The sequence below is a fragment of the Lithobates pipiens genome, unplaced genomic scaffold (genome assembly GCF_037356315.1).
Source record: "Lithobates pipiens isolate NorthernLeopardFrog02 unplaced genomic scaffold, aLitPip1_a1.2 Scaffold_27, whole genome shotgun sequence".
Taxonomy (NCBI): Eukaryota; Metazoa; Chordata; class Amphibia; order Anura; family Ranidae; genus Lithobates; species Lithobates pipiens.
The window spans coordinates 111,198,478-111,214,104 of record NW_027507788.1 but is presented as its reverse complement, the minus strand read 5'-3'; the positions used below and the strand labels follow the sequence as shown (position 1 = coordinate 111,214,104).

The 15,627-nt window shown below is 43.5% G+C and overlaps 1 protein-coding gene across 2 annotated transcripts in view; it reads left to right on the top strand.

Annotated features, from left to right (window-relative positions):
- OAF (out at first homolog) overlaps positions 1-15,627 on the top strand; it is an 81,266-nt gene that overhangs the window by 36,188 nt on the left and 29,451 nt on the right. The gene's annotated exons all lie outside the window — the stretch shown is intronic.

Below are 15,627 nucleotides of genomic sequence, written 5' to 3'. Positions count from 1 at the left end.
ACACTTCCAGGTGTCATTGTAACCGGCTAATCAATGTTATTCACTTTACCTGTGGGAGGTCATAATCAGCTGATCAGTGTTTTTATTTTTGTTTTGTTTTTTTTGTTTGTTTTTGACTCGCATCCAATTTGCATAATTGTGAACTCAGCCTTAATCAGTTTGAAAACCGTATTTAAACTTAGAAAAAGCCAAAAAAACAAAACAAACAAAAAACCACGTACTTTTTTCCTTTCCAAGTAAGGTCTTCTAGAAGTGAAGGAAGAATATGGCTAAACTGTCCTGTAACCCTAAGGCAGTTCTTGACAGCATAGAGGTAACAAATAATTAACAGGTACCACTGGTCCAGCAACATTCTAATAACAATGTAAGCTTCGTGTTGGGCCTGAATTCTTTTCTTCACAATAACTACAAATGTAATACACGGTGTGGGAGGTACAGTAGGTAAGCATGGGACCCTTTCCCTTGCATCGTGTGAATGCTGCCAGGGATAACGATGCAAATCTACAATGATTGATTTTATAGCCTTCCCCCATCACAGCCAATTTATTGAGTATTTTACAGCAGTATGATTTATGTGACTTGCGAAGGTAAGATTTACATTTTACTTGCCTTGCATGAGGTTCTATAAGACTAGATGTTGTTGTGTTTGCCGCACTCCATAAAAACTCCCATTGGTGCACCACGTCATGCTATCACCAGTGTTCGTGGTGACAATAGTGGACCATGACTGCATCATTTGGTTCTGAAACCACCACAGAGTAAAAACAAAGGGGCACAATTGAGTGATGGAAACAGAACCCCCCCCCCCAGAACAGGGAGAACCTGAATAAAGAACTCCAAGACAGAATCGCCAGGAATTTTAATGAAGGCCGCAGATATATAAATATTGAGATTTACTTTTGAAGTTATAATAACATGTTAGAGAATATCATCTGTGATTTTTAGCGATTAGGTATTCTTTATTGTTATATGTTAACAATCTGACATTTCCAGGACCACCCACAGTACATTTACATCATTACTTTGATGCCAAATACCATTGTTATAGCAGGAGCTAGCTGCCATAAGCTCTGTATCCTCTTGTTCTGTGGGCGATTGTCTACAAAATTGAAAGTGGTCTCAGTGGCGGATTCGCCACAAGATCACTTTTAGGTACAGTGGGAGAAGTGCTCCTGCCAATTTCCGGTAATTTAACGGAGAGAGCGGTAAAGGGAGAATCGATCCAATCTGCTGGAGGGATAAGGAGAAAATCAAGTGAGGGTAAGACGGCCTCACTCGACTCTATGCCCTTGGAGGACTGACTTCAATTCTGCCTCACAACGTTTAAAGGGCTGGTGTGTGTTTGTTTGTTTTTTCGCTTTTGACGGTGAATGAGAGATCTGGGGTCTTTTTGACCCCAGATCTCTCAATAAAGAGGACCTGTCATGCTTATTTCTATTACAAGGGATGTTTACATTCCTTGTAATAGGAATAAAAGTGATCACCCAAAAAAATAAAAATAATTATGGAACAGTGTAAAAATAAAAAGTCAAATTTGAATGAAATCAACAAAAAATGAAAGCGCTCCTTGCGCACACAAACGTAAGTTGCACCCACATATGTAAACTGTGTTAAAACCACACGTCGGGTATCACCGCGATCATTAGTGAGAGCAATAATTCTAGCACTAGATCTTCTCTGTAACACTAAACAGGTAACCTGTAAAAAAAAAAAAATGTAGGGCATCGCCTATGGAGATTTTTAATTACTCTAGTTTGCCGCCATTCCGCAAACGTGCACAGATTTAAAGCATGATATGTTTGGTATCTATTTACTCTGCGTAACATCATCTTTCACATTATACAAAAAATTGGGCTAACTTTGTTGTCTTTTTTTTTTTTTTTGTTTTTGTTTTAATAAAAAAAAAATGCATTTGAAAGACTGCTGTGCAAATACAGTGTGACCTAAAACATTGCCACGATCACCATTTTATTCCCTCGGGTCTCTGCTAATATATATATATATATATATATATATATATATATATATATATATATATATATATGGTTCTAAGTAATTTTTCAGCAAAAAATACTAATTTAAACTTCTAAACAAAAAGTTCCAGAGAAGCCCTGGTCTTAAAGGGGTTGTTAAGTCCTAAAAGGTTTTTTTTTTTTTTTTTTTTTTTTTTTGCTTTACCCTAATGCATTCCTTGCATTAAGGTAAAAAGGTTAGGTGTCAGCATTGCCCCCTCAACCCCCCTTTACTTATCTGAGACCTCAATAGATCCAGCGCCATGCATGTCTGCAGAGCTTTTCTCTTCTCGCTTCCAAGTCTCGCTGGCGTTGCTGGGGCACTGGGAGCCATCAATCAAAGCCAGTGATGAGGAAGTGGGGGGGCGGGGCCAACTCCTGTTGTCTGTCAATGTACGCAGCAGAGGGACTCTGGTGCAAGCACGCACGAATGCCCCCATGGGGGCACTGATCAGAGAGAAAGGGCCAGGAGCACTGACAGGAGACCTGAAAAGGGGAGGTTACTGCCCACTCTGTGCGATTCCATTGCATAGAGTAGGTAAGTAGAGACATGTATGTGTGTGGTGTTTTTTTATTTTTATTTTTTATTTTTCCTCTTCTTTACCTTTACAACCCCCTTAAGGTGGTTAAGGCTGTTCACATAAAGGCGTCCAAGATTGTGGACAGAATCGGCATGATTCTGGCAGCGATCCCAAATTGCGGGACACCCTTGCAATCGCCGTAATTTCCAATGGCACCCTGGAAGTGATGGATTGCAAGGGCGTCCTGCAATTTGCAGCAGTTCGGGATCGTGGGCAGAATCGCGGTGGCTCTGCCCGCGATCCAGGATGCCTAGATGTGAACAAAGCTATAAGGGTTAGTTGAGCGTTTAAAAAAAAAAAAAAAAAATTAAGAAAAAATACCCTATCTCCTCCAGCCCCTCCCACACACAGTTCAATGCACTTACCTCTATGGGTGACAGTTTCACTGTTCACACAGCCTGGTACAGCGGTCCTGGGGTAACTGCAGCGGGAGGAGGTGGGAAGGACAGTGTAGGGCATTCTCCATTTCATTTTTTCTAAAAAAACTATAACTTGCCATTCAGTAAGACTTTCAATTTTATTTTTTTAGGGGTTGGGGGGTTGCCATGCATTACCTTAAATATTTGACAATACCTATTATTATTTTAACTCCTTGACGCCAACCTAACACAAATAGGTGATCTTACTGGACTGGAATCTTTTTCTGTGGGGCCGCACGTTTGTGTATCTACCTTTCTGCTGGGTGCGCTCCCAGCACAGAGATTGGGGCCTCATCGAGAGCCCCAGGACTCCCGATCCTGGATCACCTGATCGCTGTGCTGGCCTCTGATTGGCTACCACAGTGATCAGTCACTGTGAAGCCCACCCCCATGTTTTCTCTCTCTGCGAATGGAGACTAGAGCTACATCGTATCTCTCGCTTTCCTTGGAGAGAGAAAAAAATTGTGTGGGAGTAAAAAAAAAAAAACATATATAATATACAAAATAATAATTTATAAATAAAATCTAGGTATTTTTTTTTTTTTTCTTTCTTTTGCTTGTTTTTTGTTTTGTGTGTTCGTATAGGTGTCTGTGTGTTTTTAGGTAGGATAAAAAAAAAAAAAGCAAAATGTGCATTGTGTCTGGGCTGTACTATGGGTACAAGCAACAACTAACATACACACATGTGGTTTCGCTGCGATTGCCTGGAGCCGGACATTTCTTTGGTGGAAGATTATGGTAGTAGCAAGAAATCTACAGTTGAATTTAATTCAATCTATTTTGGGCCAGTTTTCCTTTTGGTAATGAAGAAAAATTCAGGAAATATCCATTACCATTTACCATCAAATGAAAGCCCAATTTGTCCTGTGCACAAAGTAATTGTGACGATATGTACGGATTTAGTAATACAAGTCCGTTTCAAAATTGTGCTTGGGCATTTAGATTTGTTTTACGAAACAAAGAGGTTAAGGAATAAGTAAGGGCTTGTTCACACTTGACTAAATTTCGAATGGTTAACAAACACTCCTTTAGCGTTGGCATGGGCGTTTTAGACTTGTGTTGATGAGCTTTAGTATGGGCGTTAGACTGGCATTTTACAAGTGTTCATAACGAGTTAAAAATGCTCCCCAAACGCCTATTCCATTACAGGAAATAAAATACTCTTAATGCCCCGCAACCACACCGCAACTTCCTGCCAGAGTGTTTGTGAAGTGCTACCATAGACTTGAATGGGAGACATTGAAAGGCTTCAAACACCTCCTGGCTGGACATGAGGCTTCAATTTTGATAGTGTGAACAGCATGTGTGTTGTCTATTGTGTTATTTGCATAGGTGTTTTTGAGGGGTGCTTTTATTACTTTAATGCCAGTGTGAACTTGGCCTAAACCTCTGCAATTAATCCCCTTTTTTTTTCTTTTTCTTTTTTTTTTTCTATTTAGGCGTCATGCACACGAGACGCAGATGAAACCTCTGTTAAAAAAAGCTGAAACGCGCGTTTTGCCGCGTTTGCATGCCGCGTTTAGACGCGTTTGCGTTTAAACGCGTTTATAAAGATAACATCATGTAGACCCTCCCCAAGCTCTCAAAGCATTTTTTTTAACTATTTCTGCTATTTTGATCAGAGTGAGCAGCAGCAGCATAGAGAGCAGTTGTACACTTGCATTTGCCGTGTCACTTGCCACGGCACCTGCCACAAGTTGTGGATTGTCCACTTGCCACGTCACTTGCCACAAGTTGGGGATTGTCCACTTGCCACATCACCTGCCACGTCACCTGCCACAAATTGTGGATTGTCCACTTGCCACGTCACTTGCCACATCACCTGCCACGTCACTTGCCACGAGATGTGGATTGTCCACTTTCCACCTCATCTGCCATGCCACCTGCCACAAGCTGTGGATTGTCCACTTGCCACGTCACCAGCCACATCACCTGCCACAAGTTGTGGATTGTCCACTTGCCACGTGACTTGCCACGTCACTTGCCACATCACCTGCCACAAGTTGTGGATTGTCTACTTGCCGCGTCACTTGCCACATCACCTGCCACGTCACCTGCCACAAGTTGTGGATTGTTCACTTGCCACATCACCTGCCACGTCACCTGCCACAAGTTGTGGATTGTTCACTTGCCACGTCACCTGCCACGTCACCTGCCACAAGTTGTGGATTGTCCACTTGCCACGTCACTTGCCACAAGCTGTGGATTGTCCACTTGCCACATCACTTGCCACGTCACCTGCCACGTCACTTGCCACGTCACCTGCCACAAGTTGTGGATTGTCCACTTGCCACGTCACTTGCCACATCACCTGCCACGTCACTTGCCACGAGATGTGGATTGTCCACTTGCCATGTCACTTGCCACGTCACCTGCCACGTCACTTGCCACGTCACTTGCCACAAGATGTGGATTGTCCACTTGTCACATCACCTGCCACATCACTTGCCACATCACCTGCCACGTCACCTGCCACAAGTTGTGGATTGTCCACTTGCCACGTCACTTGCCACATCACCTGCCACGTCACTTGCCACAAGATGTGGATTGTCCACTTTCCACGTCACCTGCCATGCCATCTGCCACAAGTTGTGGATTGTCCACTTACCACGTCACCAGCCACATCACCTGCCACAACCTGTGGATTGTCCACTTGCCACACCACTTTCCACGTCACCTGCCACGTCACCTGCCACAAGATGTGGATTGTCCACTTGCCACGTCACCAGCCACATCACCTGCCACAAGTTGTGGATTGTCCACTTGCCACGTCCCTTGCCACGTCCCCTGCCACGTCACCTGCCACAAGTGGATTGTCCACTTGCCACATCACTTGCCACATCACCTGCCACAAGTTGTGGATTTTTCACTTGCCACGTCACCTGACACAAGTTGTGGATTGTCCACTAGCCACGTCACTTGCCACATCCCCTGCCACAAGTGGATTGTCCACTTGCCACATCACTTGCCACGTCCCCTGCCACAAGTGGATTGTCTACTTGCCACGTCACCTGCCACAAGTTATGGATTGTCCACTTGCCACGTCACATGCCAGTCACCTGCCACAAGTTGTTGATTTTCCACTTGCCACGTCACCTGCCAAGTCACTTGCCGCGTCACCTGCCAGGTCACTTGCCACGTCACCTGCCACAAGTTGTGGATTGTCCACTTTCCACGTCACTTGCCACTTCACCTGCCACGTCACTTGCCACAAGTTGTGGATTGTCCACTTGCCACATCACTTGCCACCTGCCATGTCACTTGCCACAAGTTGTGGATTGTCCACTTGCCACGTCACTTGCCACAAGTTGTGGATTGTCCACTTGCAATTGCAATTGTTTAAAATATTTTTCTAATGGTTTTTCATCATTTGCAATCATTTTTGAGATTTTTAATGTAAAAAAAAAGGTCACCTTTAAAAACGCATATAAACGCAAACGCGGGTGCCGCGTTTAGCCGCGTTTTGCGTCTGAAACGCAGAAATTTTTGTTTCTGAACGCATTTTTTTGCTTCTGGAAAAGCAAGATTAAACGCAACTGCATATAAACGGAAAAAAACGAGACTGTGTGCATGGACACATAGGATAACATTGAATGAGTTCAGGTGCAGTTGAAAAAACTGTCCAACTGCATCTGAACGCGCGTTTAACTGCGTCTCGTGTGCATGAGGCCTTATAGTCTGTGAAATATATCATTAAAACATTTGTTTATATTTGTTCGAATTGCCTAACCAAATAAAAAAAAAAAATACTTATTGATACTTTCAAAATCATGTGAGCTGATAACATGTCTTTGTGAGCTACAGAACAACTCCTCCATTTGGGAAGAGGTGGAGGGGGGGTGTTTTGTAGTCCTATCTTAGGGTAGTATCCTGCATAGATGCAGTACAGTTACAAGGACCGGTAAGGTGCAACATGTTCTTGGGTTTAGATCAACTTCTTAAACGTTGAGACTTTCAAGTCGGGTGTTTTTTTTTCCTCTTCTTTAAAGACTATTTCGGAACAGAAAGCGTGGGTGGATTGTGATACTTACGTAGGTTGGACTTCATTGTCCAAGCTCATGATGTGGCAGGAACCTTTCCTAGTAATGTATTCTAGTGACTCACATTGAACTTTGCCTGAAAAGCTGATGTGGTTTCTTTCTTCCGATTTCTCCTCCTCTCTTTCGGTGTTCTCCGTGGTGTTTCTCTTCCCCTGGGTTTCCCTCTGACCCGTACTTTGTATAAATCTTCTTCCACTCAGTTTTTCCACATCTGTAATTTTCATTTTGTCATTTTTCCTGGACAGTAGACTTTTCGTTCCCTTCTTTGTTCCTTTTTTATCTAGCAGTTTGTTCCTGGTAAACTCATTATAGAAATGGCTTTTGTGTCTGGCCCTGCACTGAATAATACAAACAATTTAATATCTTATTTGTTCCTCTTTCTTCTTCAAGTGATTTGTAGACCTTGGTGGCTGACCCCTTGGAGGGACCATTAATAGGCTGTGGGTTAGTGAGGGCTCCTGATTAAAAGGCGAAAAAAAAAAAATATATTACAACCCAGAAAATGTGTGTGTTTTTTTTTTTTTTTTTTTTTTTTTTTTTTTTTTAAATCAAAGCAGAACTACACTTCATCTGAGCACCACAAACCAAAAAAACATATTTAATTCATTTTTAGTGCTCAAAGCAAACTTCCCCCATCCATTGATGTCTCAATGCTTTATTTTATGAGAAATCATCTTGAAGAAAACTGCCTAGCATTTCTGTCTGTGGCCATTTTGAGTAAGGACAGGTGATTCATATAGCAATTGACTTGCTGGAATCCATCTGCCCTTAGCTCAGGCATGCATGCAGGAGGGTGTACTTAGCTGAGAATCCCCTCCCGAAGAATCCTGGGATGTATGAAGTCATTAGCCTAGGCATGGAAACCAGGAAGTAGCTAAAGAAATGTAAAAAAAAAAAATGGTTAAAACCACTAAATACTAATACTTTCCTATGTATTTACTAATGCTAGTAGCATAAGTATAGTAAAAGTTGATTCAGAGTAAAGTTCCACTTTAACTGTTTTATAAACACTTTCTTTTTCTTTTTTTTCACACAAAAAAATAAACTACTACCACTGTGCATTATTCTATTGTTTTCTATAGAGAAATTGGATAAGGTACTACACTCAAAATGAAGTAATGGTTAATGTTGTGGGAGTTTTGCTGGTTGTTTATTCTGCCCCTTCCTTCCCTTTTTTTTTTTTTTTTTTTTTTTTTTCCACGTGTAACGATGCTGTGTGTCCCCAGACCATCTGCTTTCATTTACTGAAGTCTGTGGGCAGATAGACAAACTACAGTACAAGTTTCTACTTACAGTATCTGTAAAGAAAAGAAATGCAGATTTGGAACATTAATGGAAGTGTGATTGTAGTGCTATGGAGTTTGCGTGTATAATACAGGGCTTGACAAATTTGCTTTGAATCTAGGAGCCAGTTAAAGTTAGGAGCCTTTTTTTTTTATTTTTTATATATAGAGTGGTATGGATTGTCAGCTCCCAGGTCTCGGGTAAGGGCAGTAATTTTCACCCCCTAACTCACAACGGAGCACCCAGTCAATAACTCCAATGTACATCAGGGTTATGGGCTGACCAGATAGAGTAAGGCTGGCAACAGGTGGCACTGGATTGGAACTGGCAGATGGCACTGGTAGGTGGCAGGTGTCATTGGTTTGGGACTGACAGATGGTACTGGTTACCACTGGCAGGTGGCATTGGTTGACATTGGCAGGTGGCACTGGTTTGAAATTGGCAGGTGGCATTTGTTGGCACTGGCAGGTGGTACTCGCAGGTGGCACTGATTGGCAGTGGCACTGGTTGGTGATGGAAGTTGGCACTGGTTGGCGAAGGTGGGTGGCATTAATTGGCAGTGGCACTGACAGGTGGCACTGGTTGTCACTGGTAGGTGGCACTGATTGGCAGGGCACTGGTTGGTTGCAGGTAGCAGTGGCAGGCACTGGTTGTCACTGGCAGGTGGCACTGGTTGGCGGTGGCAGATGGCACTGATTTGGCACTGGCAGGTTTCACACTGAGCACTCGGTAACTGTGAAACTGACAAGTACAAGTAACAGAGGAGAGAGGAGCTGTCAGAATTGAGCTTAATGTCGGGGGCAGGTGGGACCCGGCCGGGTGTGAAACTGACAAGTAACTGAGAGAGGGGAATCTGTCAGATTTGAGTTTGATGTCGGGGTGGGCAGAATCCGGCAGCTATCAAATGCCAGCCAGTGATTGGGCTGCTTAAGAAAAGGGGTGGGGCCGCATACATGTAGCGGCCCGCCCAGATCCAATTGGCTGGTGTTTGGTAACTGCTGGGCCCTGCCCACCCCAACATGGTCCCACCCACCCCCAACATCAAGATCAAATCTGATAGATCCTCCTCTCTCCTCTCTGTTACTTGTCAGTTCTCTCCATTTCTTCAAAAAGTATATTTAATAAAGTTAAAATAAAAAATGTGGAAACTTTTTGAAAAACCTGTGTGTGTGTGTGTGTGTGTGTGTGTGTGTGTGTGTGTGTGTGTTCCGGTTTAATGTGGCTCCCTGGTAATTTGGATATGTATATTTTTTGTGGCCCCCAGGGCCACACACGATATATACTAATATTTATTTATCAATGCTGCCTCAGAAGGGACAGGGAGGGGGCGGGAGGAGCTCCGTCATATTGCATACAGGAGAATCTCCTGTTTACTTGGTGGTGTCTGTAATAGGAAGTCTAAGTGTATTAAAGAGCCTGCAGAGTAAATGGGAGATTCTCTTGTATGTAATCTGTTGGCACTCGTCCCGCCCCCTCTATGTCCCCTCCGAGGCTGCAGATTCCTGGCAATGGTGAGGCTACAGATGGGCACTGATTAGGCTACATTTGATGGGCACTGATCCTTATTTTGCTTTACAATTCTTTATTTAACTACTTGCTTACTGGGCACTTAAACCCCCCTCCTGCCCAGACCAATTTTCAGATTTCAGCGCTGATGCACTTTGAATGACAATTGCGCGGGCATACAACACTGTACCCAAATGAAATTTTTATCATTTTTTTTCCCACAAATAGAGTTTTCTTTTGGTGGTATTTAATTACAGCTGGGAGTTTTATTTTTTGCTAAACAAACAAAAAAAGATGCAAAAAAAAAAATCATGTTTAATAGTTTGTTATAAAATTTTGCAAATTTTTCTCCTTCATTGAAGTGCGCTGATGAGGTGGCACTGATAGGCTGCATTGGTGGGCACTGATAGGCATAGTTAAGGTGGCACTAATAGGAACAGATAAGGTGGCACCGATAGGCACAGATAAGGCAGTACTGATGGGCACAGATAAGATGGCACGGATGGGTGGCACTAAGGGGCACTGATAGGTACCACTGATAGATGGGACTGATGGGCACTGATAGGTGGCACTGATATGTGGCTCTGATAGGTGGCACTGCTGGGCCCTGATGGGCGGCACTTATGGGCACTGGTAGATGACACGGATGGGCACGGATATGTGGCACTGGGGTGCAGCACCGTTGAGGCAGATTGTGGGCACTGATGGGTGGCACTGTGGGCACTGATGGGTGGCACTCTGGGCACTGCTGGGTGGCACTGACAGGGGGCACTTATTTTTTAATGAGGTGGCACTGGCAGGGGGCAGGTGGGCACTGGCAGGGCTGGCCGTGATCGGGACTGACCCTAAAGTGGACCTTCCGCTCATCGGAACCCTCCCCCCCTCCGCCGCCACAATTGGCACCTATCAGGGGGGAGGGGGGTGCAGATACCTGTACAGTACAGGTATCTGCACCCACTTCCGGGATAGCTCTCTGCGGAAAGGGGCGTAGATTACGCCCCTTTCCGAAAGTCCCCCCGCTGCCTGCTGGGAAACACGCAGATCCCAGAGGCAGCGGGCCCATCCCTATTGCGCAGCGCGACTCGCGCATGCGCAGTAGGGAACCGGGAAATGAAGCCGAAAGGCTCCACTTCCTGATTCCCATACCCAAGATGGCGGCGGCAGCACCCGAGAGACGATCGAGAGATCGGCTTCGGGTGCCGACATCGCGGGCGCGCTGGACAGGTAAGTGTCACTATTTTAAAAGTCAGCAGCTGCAGTATTTGTAGCTGCTGGCTTTAAAAAAAAAAAAAAAAAAAACGCGGAGTCCCGGCGGACTCCCGCTTTAAGCTGAATATGTTCATAAGTCGGAACAGCATGTGCAGAACGGCAGATACATTGTTTTCTGATGTTCCGTCAAATGTGCCGCCATCAAAAAGTGGCCACGCAGCCTCCCGTTCAGAAGTAGGAGTCGTTCATAACTCAAGGACTTCCTGTAATGGTTCAAAGAATGTCAGGCAAAATGGTCGGCCCTCACGCATGTTCACTTCATCAAATCTGGCTCTCTTTGAAAAAAGTTTGGACACCCTTGATGTAGCGTGTGTGTGTGTGTGTGTGTGTGTATAGTTTTTTTTTTTTTTTTTTTCTCCTCATTCTGGGTGAGCTGCATACATAAGAGTGCGTGCACCTAATTGGTATATTAACCATTTCAATACCGAGCCAATTCTGACATGTCTCGCATACATGTAAAAATCGTGTTTTTTTATTTATTTTTTTTTTTTATTTTTTTGCTAGAAATTTACTTATACGTTATATATATATATATATTTTTTTTTAAGCAAAGGCACTAGAGAATAAAATGGTGGGTGTTGCAATTTTTCTTGTCATGCAGTATTTGGGCTCCTTACTTTGGTAGACAGTGGGTAAAATTTGCTCAAGGAACCCCTGGAACCTGGAGGAACCCTAGTTGAGAGAAGCTGTCATAAAATTATAATAGCATTTCTAGGAGATGATTTATAATGGATAGGGCCCTTCATGGGATGTCGTAGTGATTTCTTTATATTAAATCTGTATTTTGTTTTGTTTTTCATTTAGAAAATGTCACTGGACCTGGAAGTGACGGTTTTGATGCCCAGTTTGCATGAGGCCTTATTCTTTAAAGCCCAACTGGCTGTCCCAAAAGTGAAATGTGAATCCCTGCAGCATGTTCAGTATTTAATTCTCATTTTGTATTGGAGGAATCCAGTAGAGCAGGGATCTGCAATTAGCGGACCTCAAGCTGTTGCAAAACTACAAGTCCCATCATGCCTCTGCCTCTGGGTGTCATGCTTGTGGCTGTCAGTCTTGCTATGCCTCATGGGATTTGTAGTTCTACAACAGCTGGAGGTCCACTAATTGCATATCCCTGCAGTAGAGTATTACTTGTTACTGCATAGTCCACAGGATTTTTCCTCACTGGTTTCAGTAGTGACATCCAGAACCTGAAGCTGCTCCTCTTCTCTAGTTGTTTGGCCGGCCCGCTCACTGATGGCTTTATGTAACTAGGACCGGCGTCAACTACTGGTCCTGCTTCTGCACAAAGAAAGCCTATTGGTCTCTATCTCAAATACATAATAATGCATAATAATGAAAAAAATATAATTTGTAAACTGCTGCACTCGGGGCTGTATCATGAAATCGGTGGGCCCATGAGCAGGATCAAAAGTGGGTCCTAGGCATGAACAAAAAAAAAAAGTGGTGAGAGAAAAGTGGGCAAGGTTTAAATTGCACTAATAATTGGGCATGGCTTAAAGGGGATGTGGTCAGTGATGACTTGCATACTGCAGAATGTGGCAATGTGTCCAGCGGTGCTAGTATGTGCAGGAGAAGGTTGTGGAGTGTATGGCGGTGGGTATTATGTGCAGGAGAGGGGTGTGGAGTATATAGTATTGGGTATTATGTGTGGAGTGTACAGCGGTGGGTATTATGTGCCAGAGAGGAGTGTGGAGTTTATGGGGCAGTGGGTAGTATGTGCAGAAGGAGTATGTATGACAGCAGATATGTGCAGGAGAGTGGTGTGGAGTGTATGGAGGTGTGTAGTATGTGCAGGTGAGGAGTGCAGAGTGTACAGCGGTGGGTAGTATGTGCAGGATCTTGTCAGTAGGGCAGTGAACAGTGCTGGCAGTTCTTTATTTTTATTCCTATTCTTTTTTTCTACAACTCTGTTTTTTGGGGGCCAGTGGATGGTGTCAGTAGAGCGGTGGGGGGGGGGGGGGGGGTGGAGAGTTGGACGATATCAATAGGGCAGTGGATGATTTCAGTATGTATATGGTTTTTTTTTTTTGTTTTGTTTTTTAATCAGCCGGTCCAAACAGACCCCTGACATCTCCCCTTTGAATGAACAGGAGACCGAGACTCTGTTCACTATGCTTCAGTTAAGAATGGACAGTCAGTGATCACGGACTCTGTTGATTCAGAAAAGGAAGGGGCCAGTAAATATATACCAGCCTGTTCCTCCAGCCTGACAGTTTGCTGCAGGGGCAAAGGACACGGGGACAGTCGGGACGATCGGTGTGCAATTACAGGCACCGATCTCCATGTATACCTTTCAATTAATCAGCTGATAGCTGCTGGAATGAGAGGATAAGAGGTGGAGATACCATGGCAGTTGTGGTACAGGGGGATCGGTGACTGTAACTGACCTGCACCGACTGTCAGCCAGAGTTGGGTTATCCATAGGTGCAGAGTTGCCCCCCCAGGACCCGTGTGCAGTGAACACCCTGCACCTATGGAGGATAAGCCACTGGCTGTACTGCTAAAGAGCAAAAATGTGTTCTTGTCCTGATTTGGTTACATTTTATTCTGGTTCCAACTTCCTCATTTTAATTCTACAGAACATGATCAAAGAAAAAGCCTTTATCTTCTTATCACATCTGAACTTATTCCAAGGTTCATCCTTAAAGTGAACGTATACATTGCCTGTACCTATACTGGACAAAGTAATAACCTCACTTTACAGAAGGTAACCCTGCTTCACTTACCTTTCCTATGTTTCCCTGGCCACTCAAATGTATCTTGACTTGTTGAGGGGGGAAAAAAACAAATAGAAATCTCCTCTAGAGATGCATTCAAAAACATTTTGGGTATTTTTTGCACATTGAAAATTCCCCACATTCACTAAGCTTTGGGGAAATACCGTGAAATGTAAACGGCTGATTTACCTTTAGTGAATCATTCCCTATATAGTGTGCTTTAAAAAAAAAAAAAAAAAAAAAAAAACTTTTGGACAGGGTAGGGGAAGGCTTCACGCTCTCATCATGGTTTTTTGCCACCTGGGTCCTATTGGATTAATTTTGCTTTACTTCTGGGCCAACACAACTGGAAAAAAGAGCATATCTCTACAAGATGAGGGAAATCCTCTTAAGGCCCGTACACACAATCAGACTTTTTGACAACAAACATGCAAATTAGTTGTTTTGGAGAAAAACATCCGATCGTGTGTACGCTCCATCGGACAAACTTTTTCGGTTTTCATTTGACTTTTGTTGGCTGTGCGAACGGACAAACTTTTTGAGAACATAAGTTCGATGGAGCAATGTCCGATCATGTGTACACAAAACCATCAGACTTTGTACAAACATGCACCTCACAACCAATGCAAAAGATCAGACAACAATACAGAAGTTGACCAAAGGTGGCGCTGGAGTAATTGAATGTCCTCTTTTGAAGTGTCATCAGTACGTTGAAACATCACTATGTTCGTGTTTGTTGCCTAAAAAGTCAGATCGTGTGTATGCAATACAAACTTACGGCCAACGCCCTTTGTACAAAAGTCCACGGGAAAGTTTGTACAAAGTCCGATCGTGTGTATGAGGCTTTAGTTGTCCATCACAAGAAGTGACACCAGTTGGAAGACTTGCCCTCTATTCCTGATCCCGTGATGACTTCCCCACCTTCAGCAAGTGAAGTATTGTCTTTTAGGTACACTTTATAGTTCCTCCTATACAGTGAACTTGTTTTCACAGTATGGACAGGGTGCTGGTTTGATTTGAGCTCTTTCTGTTTTCAAGTGTTACATTTTTGTGTCGGTTGTGTTTTAAAATGTGTTTTCATAAATCCCAAGTGTTCCATACACTGGCACACATTTCAGAACTAAAATGGTATACCTATTCTTTCCTTTTCCTGTGGCACAATCAATGAGAACTTCTGGTATATTCTGAAACTGAAAAAAAAAATGATCTCCCCAGTGAGGTGCAACCCACTCTTGGATGTCGGCCAGAAAACCTCCTGTTCTGATATATATATATATATATTATTTTTTTTTTTTTTTCACCTTTTTTTTTCTGGTAATATAGTGCGATGTAAGAAAAAGTACATTTTGATGATCTGCCAGGCATTAGATCACTAGTTCCCTCGGCCTGAGCTCTTCTACTGACATTTGTTGTGTTGTCTAGAACAATGTTTCTCAACTCCAGTCCTCAATTACCCCCAACAGGTCATGTTTTCAGGATTTCTCTCAGGTGAAACGGATGTGGTAGTTACTAAGGCAGTGAAATTGATCAAATCACCTGTGTGAAAACAGGGGGTACTTGAGGACTGGAGTTGAGAAACATTGGTCTAGAAAATATATCAAGTGTAGATATTTGCCAGCACACCATGGCTTGACAAGGTACCATCCAAACTGATTTTTATTGCACGATTACATCACAGAGCACTACTAGAAAATATTTCTGTAAAATATCATGGGGCTTGACAAATCACAGGTATCAGGCCGCCATGACGACTCGAAATTGTGTCCTGACACCTGGGCTTTTATCAGCCCATTCAT